Source organism: Felis catus, chromosome C2 (assembly GCF_018350175.1).
Source record: "Felis catus isolate Fca126 chromosome C2, F.catus_Fca126_mat1.0, whole genome shotgun sequence".
Taxonomy (NCBI): domain Eukaryota; kingdom Metazoa; phylum Chordata; class Mammalia; order Carnivora; family Felidae; genus Felis; species Felis catus.
The window spans coordinates 109,753,880-109,772,259 of NC_058376.1; the positions used below are offsets into that span (position 1 = coordinate 109,753,880).

Sequence of the window (18,380 nt, forward strand, 5' to 3'; positions counted from 1 at the left end):
ATAGAAATTAGCTAAGGGTAGAATCCTATCGAACAAAAACGGTTAAGGTATTTTTAAAAAAGAAAAAGGAGTTGAACAAGAGGTGAGGTTGTGGTAGCTAAGAATGCAGAACATATAAAGAGCATGGAGAGGTCAAGTGTTTCAGCAAAGAGAGTGGGGGGCCACGAGTGTGAAGAGTAAGAGGCGTTATTAGAATTGGCCATTGAAAGCCTTGGATGGTGACCCTGTGCAGGGTCTTTTTGACAGTGTGAGAGTGGAAGCCAGGTTAGAATTCGTGTGAGGGAATTGATTCGGTGACTATAGATTAGGCATTCAAATCATCTGGAGAAGAGAATGAGAGAATTAGAGTGGCAGCCTGAGAGGAAGACTGAGCCAAAGAAAGGAGACGCAGCCCACAGAAGCAAGAATAGAGACAAGAGAACAGAGGACTTACTTGAGCGAAGTCCTAGGAGACAGGAGAGGATGAAATCAAGGGCACTAGCTCCTGCAATTGAGAAGGAAGTAGTGATCAAGAGGTTACTGGTAAGTGAGGGAAATTGAGGAATTTCACTCTAGGTTTCTTCATTCCCTCCCTCCCTCCCTCCCTTCCTTCCTTCCTTCCTTCCTTCCTTCCTTCCTTCCTTCCTTCCTCCCTTCCTTCCTTCCCTCTTTCCTTCCTTTTTTTGGGCAGGGGGAGGAGAGGGTTAAGATCATCTGCTAGGAGTGAAGACATTAAAGGTGAAATAATATGATGAAGATCTAGAAAGGTTTAATGCAGGCCTTCATGATATATGTGAGGAGTTAAATAAGACTGCTAAAAGTTGTGCAAAAACTTGCATGGTCCAGCTGAGTTGGAGATGTGTGTTTATAATGGCACGCATCAGGCCCTTTAATGATTCTAACCCAATTAGGCCTTATTAGTAAGCAGTGGTTCTCAGCCATAGCTACATGATGAAATCACATGGGGAACTTTAGAAAGCACTTCCACTTGGGTCATATTCCCAAATACTCTGATTGAATAGGTCTGGGATGTGACCTGGGTATTAAGAATTTTAAAAGCTCATTAGATGATTGTAATGTGTAGCCAAGCTGAGAAACATAGCACTAAACACTCACATCTTTCATTTCTTAAACTCAGAACTGAATTCAAAGTATGGAATATAGTTGGATTTAAACTAAAAAGTGAAACATGGCTCTCAAAGGTAATAATAAATAACTATCCATGGAAGAACTTCAGAGAATGTAACATCTTCATGCTGCGCACATTCACATTTTAGAAGTTTATATTTTCAGCACCCAGGCTTGCAGCTGTTGTATACCCACATCAGTAGGACTGTCATAAAATCTCAGGATATTTTTAAGATTTAGCAACTACCTGACAAATAGTGAGGGTGAATGATGCCAGGTCTATAATGTCCATCTTTCAATGATTGATTCAGCATATATATTCAGCAAAAGTATCATCTTGGTTGTTCTGAGCTTTTTTTCTCTCTCTTGCTTCTCATACTGATTTTTAATCTAAAACAAATGCCATATATACTAATATAATGAGTAACACAAGAGGAAATTTCAGCCTGGACTCTACAGTCCTGTCACTCAGTTTTGTAGATTAACCTTTGATTTTATAAGCCTGGCAAGTTGAGTCATTCTTCATAATTTCAGGAAAGAAGAACATTCTAACACAAAATAATAGTTTATTAAATTACAATAAGGAATGTGATTTCCATCTGGGACACATTCTTGTTGGTCAATCAACCCATTATTCTCTTTTCATCAGAGAAAGTAACACTTCATTTATATGGAGGTCACATGATTCCATCTTCAGTGTCTGGAATAAAACCAAATTTTAAAAAGTCCTCTGGGCAGTCAGAACAGATTTTACAAGGCCCATACACTAAAACTTGGGTAATTCTGTCATTGGATTAACCCCTGATCCTTCACTCGCACTTATGTTTTCAGATTCAGAATACTCATTCTAATTGGGAAAACCAAATTTGAATCAAGTCACAGGTGACTAGAAAGAGCAAACTAAAAGCAAAGGAGACTGTCAGAAGGAGTCGCATCACCAGACACAAGAAACTGCCGCTGACACTGAGAGAGGAGACACAAAAACTACCTCCTGCTCCAAAAAGAAGCAGACAAAAGATCTCAAAAAACAGGAATCATTTCAATTAAATACAAACGGCCTTACATACCTCAAGATTCTCTGGGGCCTAATAGAGACTCTGAAACAAGGAAAATTTTATGTTTATTTATTTTGAAATAAATAACTAAACACACTGTGTCTATGCGCATACACTTATATGTGTGTTATTTGAGGGTTTAAAATTACTCTTTTTAATTTAGAGAATTAATATATTTGGCTATATCCATCTTTGAAAATCATAAATAAATGAGGAACTGGTTTACTTTAATCATGTTATGGCAGACTGAAATCCTTGTCTCTGATAAAAGCAGATATGATGTCAACCTGTTAGAGTGCCCTTTCTTCTGTAGTCTGCCAAGAAAACCCACTCTGGTCTCAATTTTTTGGATCCATGAATCAATCACAGCATCATCCCTCTTCAACCTGAGAGACTTTTATTTACCTGTTATTGTGAGTTTATATTAATCTTAGTTCATTTTGTGGGATGAAAATTTATCCTCTTCCAGTCTATATCAGGTCAGCATCATTTATATACTTTTAGTGAGTTAATTCCATATCAAAATGAAAGAGGAGTCACTGCTCGGAGACCTCCTTGCCTTCAGTTAATGTTATCCATGGTAAATAGCATCAACTGACTTTTCTTCTCCATAGAGTTGGAGATGCAACTTTTTTGGCAGGAGCCTGGAAATTTTTACCCACCAAACTTATCAGTGTTCATATAGTAATACCATCAGCATGCATGTGATGCCTATGAGCAAACATACAATCAACCCAATGTGAATAAAGTAACATACAGCTACAAAAGATATTAAGTATTTATTAAGGTGCACTACCATCCAAAATGCACATAAAAGTTAAATATAAATATATAAATGGATATGTGAACTTAGGAAGATCACAAGGAACAATTCATCTCCAAAACTGAGATCCTTAGTAGCATTCAGAAAGTTGTTTGTTATTTTTTTTCCAGTATCTGAGTATCTTAAATTACAAATAAGAAGATAGGGTCCAAATATAAAAGAGTAAAGCACACTAAGGCATTTATTTATGAAATAAAACGCATCAATATCCATTTCCAGAAATATAATGGCAAAGGTAAATGCCCTGGATAAAACCTAATAAACATCCTTTTAAATATATAGGTAAGCCCACAAAAAAGAAAAATTCCAGGGGTCAAAGGAAAACACCTCCCTGGAGAATTAGCCATCACAGGCTTAGGTTCAAATTTACAGCACTGATATGGTCAGCAAAGTTTAACTATCAGAGGGTCTGATACAAAATATACTTGAAGACCAATGACACTCCTAGGACTTCAGGCAGGAAAAAAATGCAACCTATTTCAGGAACGACAATCCCTTCACCCAGGTGAAAAGGATCACTACTTATAAAAGTCTGCTGAAAATGAGTTTCTCCTCAACCTCCAACAAGAAATCTAATGAAAGCATCACCTTTGAAGCAATGTGCCACACTACGTTGCTGTTCTTTCGCTCATTTTCTCTATGGCCACCCTAAGATGGTTTTCTTCATGTTACTTTCAATTCTAAATTCTACTCACTGTTCAGACATAATCTTTCCATAAATTGATTTATATATTATCATATCCTCAAGTCTTATCATGCTTCTGAAGTAGAAGGAAAGAAGCATGAAAGGACATAGAAACACAGTCTTTTAAAATCCAGGCTTTTTCAATAATCTGTCAACTAGGAATGTAATTCAGTTAATAGGGCAAAAGTTAAGCAGTTACATACATATTTCTAGAGGAAAAATAGTAAATAGCTACAGACAATTATTTTTTTGAAACAACTTTTTTTACAGTTATATCATAGAATTATTCCAGATTTGATGTAACTTCCTGTACTTTCTTCCTGCGTATATGAGTAAAATATGGAATTTTTTTACTCATGTAACTTAGGAATCTAAAATTTTTTCTGTCTTCAGAGGAGTGAATTGCTTGCCATGTATAGTTTAAGTTCAAAGTATATTTTATGTATTCAATTTGCTCAAATATCAGAAATTCCCACAACGAATTCTATTTACCAAAATACATTCTTTTCCGACTCTGACAAACTGGCATTCTTGTATACAGATAATTTTAGTGACTGAAATTTTTGTTAAGGAAGAGGCAAAACCTCTGGGTGGTCAGCTCATCTTACAAATAACGAAGATAAATTCCTGAGAACAGCAGCCCTGAAAGTTACCTGAAGCAAGAAAACTGCCTGTCAGAAGTGAGGACTGAGGTGGAGTCCCCTCTTTGCCCTATGGGTGGGTGTTCTTCACCTCATGATTCTAAAAGTCGCTCCCCAAAGACATTCCAGAGTATTCCAAAGTTCAGGAAAAGTTCTGTCACCTTTAGCAACTTCCATGGAGAGAATCAATCTGTTTACAGAACAGCCAGCCACCTTCAGAGGTATGTGGGACAGAAGTCTGAGATTTTAAACCAATCCTGTGAACACCTCTTTTATTTAGCTTTTACTTTGTAGGACTCTTAAAAAAATTGAAGACTTCATACATTAATAACAGAGATTTCTACACTTCAAACTGCATGAGAGGAAAGGATCAGATATAGTTCGTGAGTAAAAGGACAGGTATTTGGATTTCCTGACAAAGATGTCAAAACTTTATGTATTTCTGTATTTATTTAGCAAACACATCTTACTATTTGCCACACAGTGCTGGGCACTGAGGAGATCAAAGGTGAAGAAGCGTTGTCAGTGCTCTCAGAGAACTAACAGATTAAGTTAAGGAGAACATTGTGAACCATCACTTAGAATAATTGTGACTGATTTTTCTTTTGGCTTCTCTCCAGTTTCTGCAAGAAAAGTGTTGCTTGGAATAATAGCCACACTGTATGTTCCATACCTTGGCAGTAGCTTGGGGCAAAAAGTGCTTCTACAGAGTGCTGCTATTGAATGAAAAGTGGTCAGGACAACTTGTGCTCCATATTTTCAAGTCATAGGAAAGTGACAAACGATAAGAATGAAAACTTCAGCAGTAATTACCTGATGCTAAAAAAACTATTTGATTTGGTACCAAAAATGAAAAATATCATTCAGCAGTCAGTTCACCCCTAGGCTGGGAGGTTGGAAGGTGGTAGGAATAATACCAAGCCACTTATTACTCATTACAGCACTTATATAACCTCATCTATTTTTACTACATCCAAGTGTAGCCATATTTTTTTTTATTCTCAACAGACTGAATCTCTGAAATACACTTCTTGCATTCTACAGACTTCACATACCTCAAGCCATAGTTCCAGAATCATGTCCTCATGACTCCTTATCAAACCAAGTCCATAATGGTGCCACCCTTTCTGTGCTCCTGCAGTATTCAGAGTCTGGCCACCCACTCTGAGACTCTAGTATGTTTGTGCTATGGAGCTCTCCAGCCATGGTAACCTCCATGACATTAGGAATCATGTCTTTATAATTCTTCTGCACCTAGCATTGCTCTGAGAAAAAGTAGGCTCTCATTAATGTCAATTCAATTTGATTCTTCAACAGAGTTTCTAAATTATAAATAGTAAGGAGAAAAACCTTAAATCCTATCAGAAAAATAGTTCTCCCAGGTTATGCAATAACTTTATAAGCAAGGACCTCTGATCCTAACCACCCAGCATGATGCTGGAGAGTAGAAATGCAATGAAAATTAATTTGCTGGCTCATGGATGCACAATAAGTAACAAAATAATATGCCACTAAAGATGTGAATGAGTATATGTCTAAAAGCATCTATATTTTCAAAGCAAGAAGAATGATTGGTCAGCATCTACCATGCAAGAGTAAGTAATTAGAACTTCCATTTAATTAGCACATTAATATCTTAAACATTATCATAATAGCTAAACATAATGGACAGTAACATACAGAATCAATAAGCCATTGTCTCTAGGATTACACTAGAGAAATTGAAATCTGTTCAAGAGACTAGGCTTTTTTGACATATGGTAAATGAATATTTCAGCACCAAATACTAGTAGTATTTATTCTCAAAATTAAAAAGAAAGGATAAGGGTGAGGTTGAACAGGAAAAAGCAATTCTGATTCTGTTGGAAGTCTTTCATATTGTTTCAGTCCCACCCATGAAGTAAGCAAGGGTTGTATTTACAGCTTCCAGCAATTCACTCTTTACTGACTTAACTTGAATCTCCTTTTTTTTCATATTGTGACACTGACATCTTAAAGGCCACAGAAGATGAACCGGTGCCTCAAACAGGCATTTAATTTTGCACTTCAATATGTTCTTATTTCATGAAAACGTTCTTATAAAAATCAATTTTAAAGTGTCCATTAACATTTTTTGGCTTCCCTGATGGAACTTACCTAGTCTCTAAAAAGAGTATACACAGCTTGTTCTTCCATCAGAAAAATCAAAGAAAATATGATAATTTATTTGACTTGGTATATTATTAGTGTGTCTTAGGACATCAAAAAAATCTTTATTTCAAACCTTTTAACCCAGTATCTTCTCTTTTCCTGGGAAATATTATTCTTTCTAAGGATGTTAGTGTAATATGAAATAATTCAAGGAGGCATGGCTGACACTTTAATACTTAAATGTTAGCCCTTTAAGTAAGATTTGCTTATCTTTAAGTAACGTCTAAAATGATGATCCTTGCTCTAATGCCTCCCTAATTGAATTCCCACCCAGCTCCAGCATTCAGATTTTTCAGCCTATAGATTTCCCATTCTTTAATGTATCTAATATTAGCCAGAGATACTGTTTAAAATTGAGTCAGATCATGTCACTACTCTGCTCAAAATATCAGTAGCTTCCTATCTCATTCAGAATAAAGGCCAAAGTCTATAAAATCACCTGCCAAGACCATGGAGTCTTGTCCATGACCCCTTTTGGACCTCATCCCTTGTCTATTTCCCTCCAGCAGCTTGTTCCTTAAATATGCCTAACCCACTCTCATCACAGGGTCTTTGCACTCACCACTGTCTCTGCCTGGAACGCTCTTTGCCCAGATGTTTGCAAAGTTTCTCCCTCGTTTCCTTCAGGCTTCTGCTCAAATGACATCTCACGAAGGTCTTCCATGGCTATCATATAAACCAGCAATACTCCGTTGCCAGTACTTAGTCCCCTTTCCCTGCTTTACTTTTCTCCATAGCACTTATTACTAAGTGATCCCATAATATATTTACCTATCTGTCATTTATTATCTTCCTCCTCCATTAACATATAAGCTCCCACAAAGTAAGGACTTTTGGTCTTTTTTGTTCACTGCTGTGCCTGCAGTTCCTGTATGAGTACCCGGACATAGTTGCAACTCAATAAATATTTGTTGGATTAATGGATTCATTGTTGTAAATAGAAACACGTATTAATACTTATGAAACTCCAGCATGCAAATGTAGCATGACATTTCTCTCTGAAATCAGTTCCCTGCCAATTATATCTACATTAAATATAACTCAGTTATCTGTCATTAAAGAATTAAACCATTCTAACACAATAGAAGAGTACAAATGGAGGCCAACTTGTCATATGTCTAAATATTTAAGAATTATTGAACAAGCTAAAAATGTTAATATATAACATGTCTTTCTACCTTGATAAATATGCCTTATTAAGGCAAAATCTTCAAGCCAGATTTTTTAGAAATTATTTTGAAATAAATGAAAATTCACTTCTATGCCTTTTCACTTTTGTTTAGTTTTGGGGTGTGTGTGTAGAGAGAGAGAGAGAGAGAGAGAGAGAGAGAATGAGAGAAAAAGAGAGAGACCGTATGTTTTGTTTATTTTTGCCAAGAATTGACAGTCTTCAAAGTGAGAATTTGAGGTGCAGACTTTTTGAAAATATTCTGATAATCTCATACATAAAAGCAGTAGCCAACCTGGTCCTAACAGAACCAAGTTTGGGGTTACTTTTCATGTTGGCCCAATAGCCCTAGCTATTGTTCATTGTACAAGGAAACTGAACTGAGAACTGATACTAAAAATATTTTCAGTATAATCCAATAGCTTTTGATGCCCTTCTTTCAAAATAAACACTACAAGATGATTAAGAGAAACAAATATGTAAGTGAAAAAGAATGAAAGAGAGGTTTTAATTCATGTGAGAGTGAATTATTAGTGCCTTTGGGAAATAATAAAATGTAGACAACATGAGCTAACCCCAAAGGACTAGATAATCCAGATGTAAAAACATGACACAGAGGTACAAATAATTCACCCAACAATATGATTTCAGGAAAACTTCTAAATAAGGCATAGCAGTGTAGCATAGTTGTATTTATAAATCTTGAAATAAATGTTAAAAGTAGAACTCAAAGATTAGCTTTCACAAGAAAGACAACAACAATAATAATAGAAATAATTTTATATCATTTATTTTGTGTCAGGCATTGTTCTAAGTGCTTTTCATATATGCATTCATTTAACTCTAAAAATGATCACTTTGAAAAAGGCACTACTATTATCCTCAACTTAAAGACAAGGGAAATGAGCCACTTAACATTCAAGTCACTTGCCCAAGGTGGTATAGTTGAAATTCGAATTTAGTCCTGTAGTTCTTGAGTTCATACTCTTAACTACTACTACTACGCTACATTTTCTTTAGCCTAAACAATATAAACATAATTAAAATAATAACTGTACCTTAGTTGTATGCAGTGATTTATGATGCACAAAATGTCACTCTACATTCATTACCTTATCAGAGACTTACAAATACTCTATGTTACATGTAATCATGTTATTCCTGTGTTACATGTAAGGATCTTTAAAGGCTTTGCTTTTTGGATAAGCAAGGCAAGAAAAAATACTCCACTTGTGAAGGAAAAATTAAGGTTGCACAGGATTAGTAAAGCAATGGGGTTTCCAGTCCTAATCTCCTTAGGGCGGCATTTAGAGCATATACATGGCTTCCAACCAAAAGACGTGACTGCAAAGATTGCAATGTTAAATTCAGTTAGCCCAAGAGTCCGAAGTGAGGAAAATAATTCTTCACTTGTGTTGCCATTGGTCTCAACATTCATTCCCTTTCTTTATGAAATAGAAAACTAACTTTTGCTTTGAGAAAACTGTTCTTCTGTCCATTACAATCTTATGGTATGTGATTTTGTGCTAGACCAGTCATGCATTTGAAAACACTGGAGTTGATTCATGCCCTGACCCCCAAAAAACTATGTGTTTCTGCTGTAGTTACTCTAGTTCCTATCCTTTTAAAGCTTGGTTCTTCACCTCTCTTTCTGCTGCTTAAACTCTGAAAAAAATTTTTCTTAGAACAATTGATTTGAACCAGCTTAATTCTAGTTAATTCTGTTGAATTCCATTAAATTCTATTAAATAAGTTTAATTCTAGCTGATTCCGATGAAGTAGAATCAATTTCTGTTGCTTACAACCAAGAATCTTAACAGATCATTTTTATTGATTGATTGATTGATTGATTGATTTAGAAAAAGAGAGACAATGAGAGAGAGTGGGCACAAGCCGGGGTGGGGGTGGGGGGAGAGATGGAGGGATAGAGAAAGAGAGGAGAATCTCAAGCAGGCTCCCTGCTCAGTGCAGAGCCTGACATGGGGCTCAATCTCACGACCCTGGGATCATGACCTGAAAAGTCAAGAGTTGGATGCTCAACCGAATAAGCCACCCAGGCACCCCTATTTATTTATTATAATCACCATTTTTAAGCGTTTTTTTTTAAAAAATTCCAGTTAACAATGAGTGTAATATTAGTTTCAGGTGTACAAATAGTGATTCAACAATTCCATACAACACCCAGAGCTCATCACAGCAAGTATGCTCCTTAATCCCCATTACCTATTTAGCCCATCCACCCACCCATCTCCTCTCTGGTAACCATCAGTTTGTTCTTTATAGTTAAGAGTCTGGTTCTTTGTTTACCTCCCACTCTCTTTTTTTTTCTCTTTGTTCACTTGTTTTGTTTCTTAAATTCCACATATGAGTGAAATCATACGGTATTTGTCATTCTCTGACTTATTTTGTTTAGCATGATACTCTCTAGCACCATCCAGGTTGTTCCACTATGTATATATATGCCACATCTTCTTTTTTTAAAATATGGAATGCTTGATGAATTTACATGTCATCCTTACATAGGGGCCATGCTAATCTTCTCTGTATTGTTCCAATTTTAGTATATGTGTGGCCAAAATGAGCACTGTTACATTTTATTTATCCATTCATCAGTCAATGGACACTTGGGTTGTTTCCATAATTTGGCTGTTGTACATAATGCTGCTATGAACATTAGGGTGCATGTATTCCTTTAAATTAGTATTTTTGTGTTCTTTGGGTAAATACCCAATTTTGTGCCCTTCAGGTCAAAAATATTTTTTGGAGAGGTGAAAATTTTAAATTAGGAAACTACTGAAAATAGAAACATAATTTTCAGTTCAACCAACCCCTCCAAAACCTTCTTTCAGACAAACTATGAAACCACCTAAAGGAGAAAAACTTAGAGTTCACTCCAAAGGCTATTTAATAACATTCTAAATCCTAAATAATTTAGCAGTGGAAACAAAAAATATATATTGAATTAAATTAGATTCATTGAGTTTCCTTTCTGGTCTCTTTATTCTTCGAGGGCATGATTCTTTGATTCCATAATGAAATGCACTTTAGCAATCATTTCAATAGGGTCGTCACCAAAAATTTCAAGTTCTTCATCTTAATTAGTTTTAAACATAGTGTTATCCTTACACAAGCCTAAATTCCTATTCTAGAAAAAAATTCATATGCAAATAATGATTCTCATGGAATGAAACAGTGAGGAATGAATGACTACTATCTGAATAGACTCTAAATATGATAAATGTGAAATGCAATGACAAAGGCAGCCAAAGAATAGATTTCTTCAGAGACTATCACTGTTGAGCATTGACCATAATTCCAAGCAAGATCTTGACTAAAATTCTAAGTAAAAATACTTGCAAAAATATCATATTTTATCAACTTTAAAAACTTTCACTGTCTAACAAATATACAGAATGTGTATTTGTAATCGTAATAGTCACAGAAAGTTTAGATCTTAAACAGCATGAATAGCCAGTAGAAGAAAAGAAATTATGTAGAAGGATTCCAAATCCCAATATGTTTTTGTATATATTTCTATGTGATTACTTATCGACTAAACACATGTAAGCTATACATCAAAGACTTAGATACATCAAGCTTTAGAATTGAAAAAGATTTGTGTGCCCTTTTAGTCTGATTTTCTCATTTCCTTATTTTAAGAATAACGTATGTGAAAACTCTCTGTGGAAGCTCTGTTGTGCTCTTATTTTCAAATATGAGAATTCTTAGGTCTGGAAGAGTTAAGAAGTTGCTACGTCACATGGCTAGTTAGTGGCCAGCCTAAACTGGCCCCCAAAGAAGGTTCCCCTAAAGAAGATAGTAAACAAGCAAACAAAAACAATAAAAGTCAGTAATCTAAGTAATAATAAATATTGTCAAAATGCTAAAGGGGGAAAATGGTAAAAAGTACCACAGTGGAAATGGGATATTAAATTAGGTATTCAAGGAAACTATCGCTAGAAATCATGGCTGGGATATGAATCATGAAGAGGAATCAGCTGTGATAAACTATGTTGTGAATGAGGAAAATGTCAAAGGCAAAGCCATGAATCTCTTTAACTGTGATAAAGTATAAAATAACATCCTACATGACCTTTTTTAAACCCCTATTTAATCCTAAAAGTCAAGTTCCTTCCATTATACCACCGTGTTTACATGTGGCTTAGTTTCTCATGAAATCTCCCCAAAAGGGAGAGATCACATATACATTTAACATATGTGCAGATACATAACAGAATTTTAGTTTTGTAAAATACTTTCAAACACATTATTTCATTTGATGTTTACAAATAATTCTATACAGTAGGCAAGGTAGATGTTACTGGGAATGAAATGAACATCAGTTTTTTTCAAAACCTGGTCTTACCACTAAAACAACTTTAATCCTTGGGCATACAACCTTTAAACTCTCTGTAACTAGATTTCTTCAATGGTCAGGGTGTACCTTTTTTATAGGGTTGTTGTAATAATAATGTAAAGATATTCTTCAAAATGTATTTGATCAAGGTACGTAGGAATTTTAAATAATGATTCTGAATAAATGCAATTTTTAGTTAAGGAATGAGAACTGGAACACTCAAAACTTTCAGTGGTATATTAAAGTCATACTACAGAAATGTGTTAGAAATTTAAATCTTTTACATTTGGAATCTCTACTCTTCCTATCCTTTTAGCCATTGCCTAATTACATATAAACTCTATTACATAAGGAATCTTTATGCTATTGAAACACAGCAATGTTAACAATCTAACTTACTTCTAAACAGCTGTTAGTTATGGCTTGGACCTGGCTTTTTGTTGCAGTAGGTTGTGGTATTGGTAGTAGTTTTTTGTTGCTGTTATTTACCTTGGGGTTAGCTTTTTTTTTGTTTTGTTTTTCTTTGTTTTATTTTAGGGTTGTATGATGTTTGAACACACAGGAAGAATGGATGAAGTGTGACATTAATGAACCAGCAGTGTTGGTTGCTTGGATTTTGTGCTCATCTAATCTTAGAGGATTCTTTATGAAGTAAGGAAAGGCTAACATGTCACAAGTAAACTAGAAAACAAATGTATGAAAGTATTCTCTCCCCATATTTTAATTTAAGCTTTTATATATTCATCCAAATAGTCCAACCACCTTTCCCATCACACTGCTATCTGGGGGAAGAAAATTATTCTGTTGTTAAGATTTAGTCAGAGCTTTGAATACCTTGAACCCAGAAATAACCCAGCTGCTCCTTGGAAACTTCCCTCAAGTGAACTCAGATTTATGCAAGAATAACCCCACAGAGGCAAAAGAAATAGAGTTTTCAAAGATAGAACTGCATTAAAAACTGCATATTTGGCCACACTTACACATCAAAGTTTACAATCTTCCACTGACAATTACATTATAGTGTAACTATTATCTGTCCTTGATCTTGGCATCAGAAAGTCAATGTTAATCCTTTGCAAGCCAAATTAGATGTAGAACAGAAGAAGATCAAGATGAAGTTCTAATTTTATGGAAAATCATACAAAGATGTTCCATAACCTTCACAGTCATTTCCTATAGAATGTTACATTCATGCTATCTACAATGAGAAAATTGAAATTCATAAAAGATAAGCTGTTTATCGAAGGCCACACAAAAAGTGACAGAATCAGGATTTGATCTCCAGTCTCTGTAGAGAGGATCTTTCTACTACATAGGGTCTCTCCAGTTTAGAGCATCTTAAAGATTTCATAGCAATGTTGCATACATTAGCTTATTTCCAACCTAAATTGAGCTTATTTAATTAGCAATGATGAAAACAGAAGGTCAAGCGCTAAATAGAATCAATTCAGTCAACCCTCCCTATTCATCATTTTCTGTTTAAACTGCAATTACTTTTTAATAATTTCAGAATACAATCTCATTTGTTAGTGGGGGAAAAGAGGAGTTGGGAAGGATTTATAAGCAGTGATTAATTTTTTAAATATATAGCTGGAAAAGACAAATTGCTTTCCTGCTTCCTTATTATGCTAGCTAATGCTTATCATTTCATACACATGTCAAACGCTAATTGATTAAACTTTGAAAGAGGAAGGGAAAGAACAGCATCTCACTTTGAAATATCTTTGAGAACTTCAAATTAAAATGAACAGAAGATAATCGGGGGTGGAGGGAAACTCACACACTCTTCATTTCAAACCAAGAGCTCACAAAAGATACCAATTCAAACCTCCCACCTGCTTGCCAATTTGAGAAAAAAAGACCAACTTATTAATATGCTCTTTTAGTTAATTCTAACATCTTGATGTTAAGTGGGCATCTGTATACTTGTTTTCATTCAGTAATCTTCTGTTTGCATCATTTTCCACATGATAAGCCCACAACTCAAAGCAAGTTTGATGTGTACCCTGATAAAGCTAATCTGGCAGCAGGCAGTTTGGAAGGCTTTTCTGCATAGCAAATTAGCAGTTAGGTAATTTCTCCAAGGAAGAGTGGGAGGAGCCCTGGGTCTTTTAAAATGCCAAATAGATCCTTATTGTCATCAAGTCTTTTTTCCTTAACAAAGTTAACTTCTTTAAGTGTCACTGAGAGAGAGCTAGGGTCCTTTAGAAAATGAATATGGATTCCCTGGTAGTGAGCTCAGAATCATAGGTCCATGGCCAGAAACTAAACTATATTTCTGACCAACTACTTGGCAAATACGAGTCATTACATGTAAAGGAGAATTGCCCAAAGTGTGAAGCCCTCATATCACACAACACACAAAAGTCAATTCCATATCCCCACTGCTTTGATTGCTCAGTGAAAGCAACACACTCACTTAATGGGGAGAAAGCACCAAATTTCTATGAATACCGAACACTTACAGCAGTCACTAGGCCCTCCAGACCACTACAGGGCTTAGTTCCTAGTCCATTGTTTCCATTTCCCTTTTTTAAGATCTCCTAAATGTTGCAGTGAAAAAATGGTACTCCAGTTGCCTGAAATAATTAATGTGTTTCTAATGTGTCTTTCCAACAGAACACGATTTAGCTATTAGCCTGACTAAAGGCTCTTATTAGTGTCTTCCATCAGGAACCAAAGATTCTTAGAATGTCAGAGGTTTATAAAGACTACATCTTGCAACATTCCATTTAATACCTATATCTATATGATTTCTCTTAACATGACTGCAATTGTTCTTTAATGCAGAACTAGTTGCAAAAGCTAGTCCAAAATCAGTCCAAATCTGAAGAATTCACCAATTTAAAGGAAATGTAATTTTATTACTTCAGTAACATATAATTACAACAACAAAAAATAATCAAAATCTTAGGTGGTGGTTTTCAGCTAGAAATCAGCTTTTCATTTACTCTCCGTATAGATTCAGTAAAAATTGACTGAAAATAGTTTTCTTAAAGAGGTTATACTTTCTTTTCTCTTATTCCAACTTTTAAGTTAGTTGCCAAAAAAAACACCACAATTTGTTAATAGAAAATGTAAAGATAAATCTCAAATGAATCTAAGAAGAGTTACCACAAATTCTGAATTAGTAAAAACTTAGATTTTACTATAATAAAAACTAGGTTAAACCATCTTTTTATCATTTATTGAACATTTAACATATGTTAATGTATATAACATATGTTATATACATTATATAACATATGTTATATACATATATACATTACATTATATAACATATGTTATATCTTCTTTTTATCATTTATTGAACATTTAACATATGTTAATGTATATAACATATGTTATATAATGTTATATAATGTTATATAATGTTATATAATGTTATATAACATATGTTATATACATATATACATTACATTATATAACATGTTATATCTTCTTTTTATCATTTATTGAACATTTAACATATGTTAATGTATATAACATATGTTATATACATTATATAACATGTTATATACATATATACATTACATTATATAACATATGTTATATACATTAACATATGTTAAATGTAATAACATGTATGCAAGCTCCTTCTGTAAACGTATTCAATACATTAGTGAATAAAATAATCTGGGACTGAGGGAGAGAGATAAACAATAAAAATGTTGGATAGTTCTAAGTGCCATGCAAATTAAAAAAAATAATAATAAGGATAGGATAGGGGAATGGGGAGTGTTTGAAAGTACAAGTTGTAATTTAAGATGTCCTGGCCTGGTTAGGCCTCATACAGTAGGTATTATGTGATCAAGGTAAAGTAAGTAAGGAGGGAATCATGCTGGGTCATGAGTTTTCTGGCAAAGGGAAGGTAAGTGTGAGGTCCCCAAAGTGTAAATATGCTGATAGGTTTGAACATCATCAAAGCATTAATGTGCCTACAGCAGACTCAGCAAAGGAGAACACAGGAAAAGAAAAGGACAAAAATCTGTGGTGGGGGTAGGAGGCCACAATCAGGAAGGATTTGGAAGGACTCACTTTCACTCAGTGAGACAGGGAGCCACTGGGGGGTTTGAGCAAAGGGAGGACATACTGAACACATTTCTGAAACTATCATCTGGCTGCTGTGTTGAGAATAGATTACAGGAAGGCAGGGATTGAAACAGGGGAGCAGTTGTAGGCTATTCTGCCAATCAAGGTAAGAGGTGATGGTAGCTTGAACCAGAAAAGAAGTAAAAGGTACAAGCGGCTTCAATGACACCCACCTTTGATCTCTTTGCCTCAAGTACTTTGTTCTCCTTATATAACAGGATTTATTGTGCTATATTGTCATATATATTTTTGTAATATTTCTCTCTAAATAGACTGTGAATACCTCGAAGACAGGGACTATGTCTTACTCATTCTGTACTGTCAAAGTTTAGCACTCTGCCAATCATTTGAAGGTGCTCTCTATACACATTTGTTGAATAAAGTTAAAATTAATCACAGTAAACAATATCGGATTTTTCATTTCAGAATAATTTTTTAAATGTAATTGAGAGGTAAAAAAAAAACAAAAACGAGAGGTTTGAATATAGAAAAGCCAGCCAGAATTACTAAGCTGAGAGATAGCAAAAATATAATGTATTTTGTGCCTTACCGCACTGTGAAGTAATTCACATTTAATGGTGATCTGTGGCTCTTTAATAGTATCATATATTTTCTACAAAAGCATAACAAATTTTACATTCTTTAAATTTGGCTATTGAAGAAAGAATGCCAAACTCTTCAAAATCTTAACTGTAAGAAAGATGACCATGTTTTCAGAAGTACTCAGGAGAGAAACGGTTAAGAAACCACATATTAAATGGAATGGACTTACATTATAGAATTACAGATAATACACAATATAAAAGTGTAGAATTACATTTGTACTCAGGATGCCTTTAGGAAAAGCTATATTAACATAGAATTGTTGGATCTAATTTGAAAAATGTTTCATGGGACATAAAGAGTATAAAAATGCCAAAACCTTCCACCAAAACTGACTATAAGGATGAATTGGAAAATAATGGTTTTTAACCCTTATTTATGTCTTTAACAGGAGTATAGAAAATATGGATTTCTCTTCTAGAATAATTCATTTTTTCTGATCATAAAAATAAATCACATAATTTTTTGCCAACAAAACATTTTCTTGGGCTGCCTGGGTGGCTCAGTCGGTTAAGCATCTGATTTTGGTTCAGGTCATGATCTCGCATTCGGTGGGTTTGAGCCCCATGTCAGGCTATGTGCTGACAGTCTGGAGCCTGCTTGGGATTCTCTCTTTCCCTCTGTCTCTCTGCCCCTCCCCACTTGCGCTTTTTCTCTCTCTCTCAAAAATAAATAAATAAACCTTGAAACATTTTCTCTATTAATATTTTGGTATATTTCTAATCTTTTTTCAGTGTAAAAATGTATATTTTCTTATTTTACAAAATTAAAATCGCACTATACGTATCCCATAGCATGTATGTTTTCCTTATATATCTGACCATTTTGCCACGTCATTAGGTATTTTTGAAGATATGTTTTACTGCATTTGTGTTACCAATTTACTATTTTTTCAGTTGATCAAATATATACTGAGTACCTGCTATGCACTTGATAACACATTAAGCACTAGAGACTGACTTGTGGAGTTCTTGCTCTTGCAGAGCTTACATTCAACAAACAATGACAATAAAATATGAAGACGCTATAGGATGCTATGGAAACACAGTGGATCACCTAACCTAGTCTAGGGAAATCAGTCTCCAGTTAAGCTGAGACATACAGGATAAGTAGGAGAATAAACAGTATGTGTTGAAGGATGTCTGGATTATTTTCCAAACAAAGGAAAATAGAAAAACCATAACTTGTTCAAGGTATTGAAAGAAGTTTATCATGGCAAAAAGGAAGAAAAGAGGGGCTAGAAAAAGGATGTCGAGCTTGAGGACCTAGGATATTACCAAATGACAACTTCCACTATACAGCTTAATATATAGGTTTGGTGTTCAACAGAGGTCACTATTTTTTCTTCTTTGAATCCTTATCTCTGGTGACTTAAGCTCTCACTTAGCGATAGTAATAAATGAAAACTACCTAGAGGGGCTTTAGTTATCTGCTCTCACATTTGGAATCCCATAATAATTTCTTCAACTGTTCTAAATTAAAGCAAATATTAACTTCATATAGGCTAGTATTTATATTTCATTTTTTCTACTTAATATTTTAATGTAAATGTCTTGTAAAGACATAATGAGTTCTGTCAAATCCTGGAACATTTCCTTTGGCCCCAAATTATTAGGTTCCTAAGTGGCTTGGGCTGTAAAATGCTTGTAGTTTTCATAT

The 18,380-nt window shown here is 34.6% G+C and overlaps 1 long non-coding RNA gene and 1 other non-coding gene across 4 annotated transcripts in view; both read right to left on the reverse strand.

The window, feature by feature from the left end:
* Positions 1-18,380, reverse strand: part of LOC111562286 — a 437,724-nt gene that overhangs the window by 214,145 nt on the left and 205,199 nt on the right. The window lies entirely within an intron of this gene.
* Positions 10,148-10,254, reverse strand: LOC111556374. Its single transcript, XR_002735859.2, has one exon. It is a non-coding gene; the product is annotated as a U6 spliceosomal RNA (small nuclear RNA).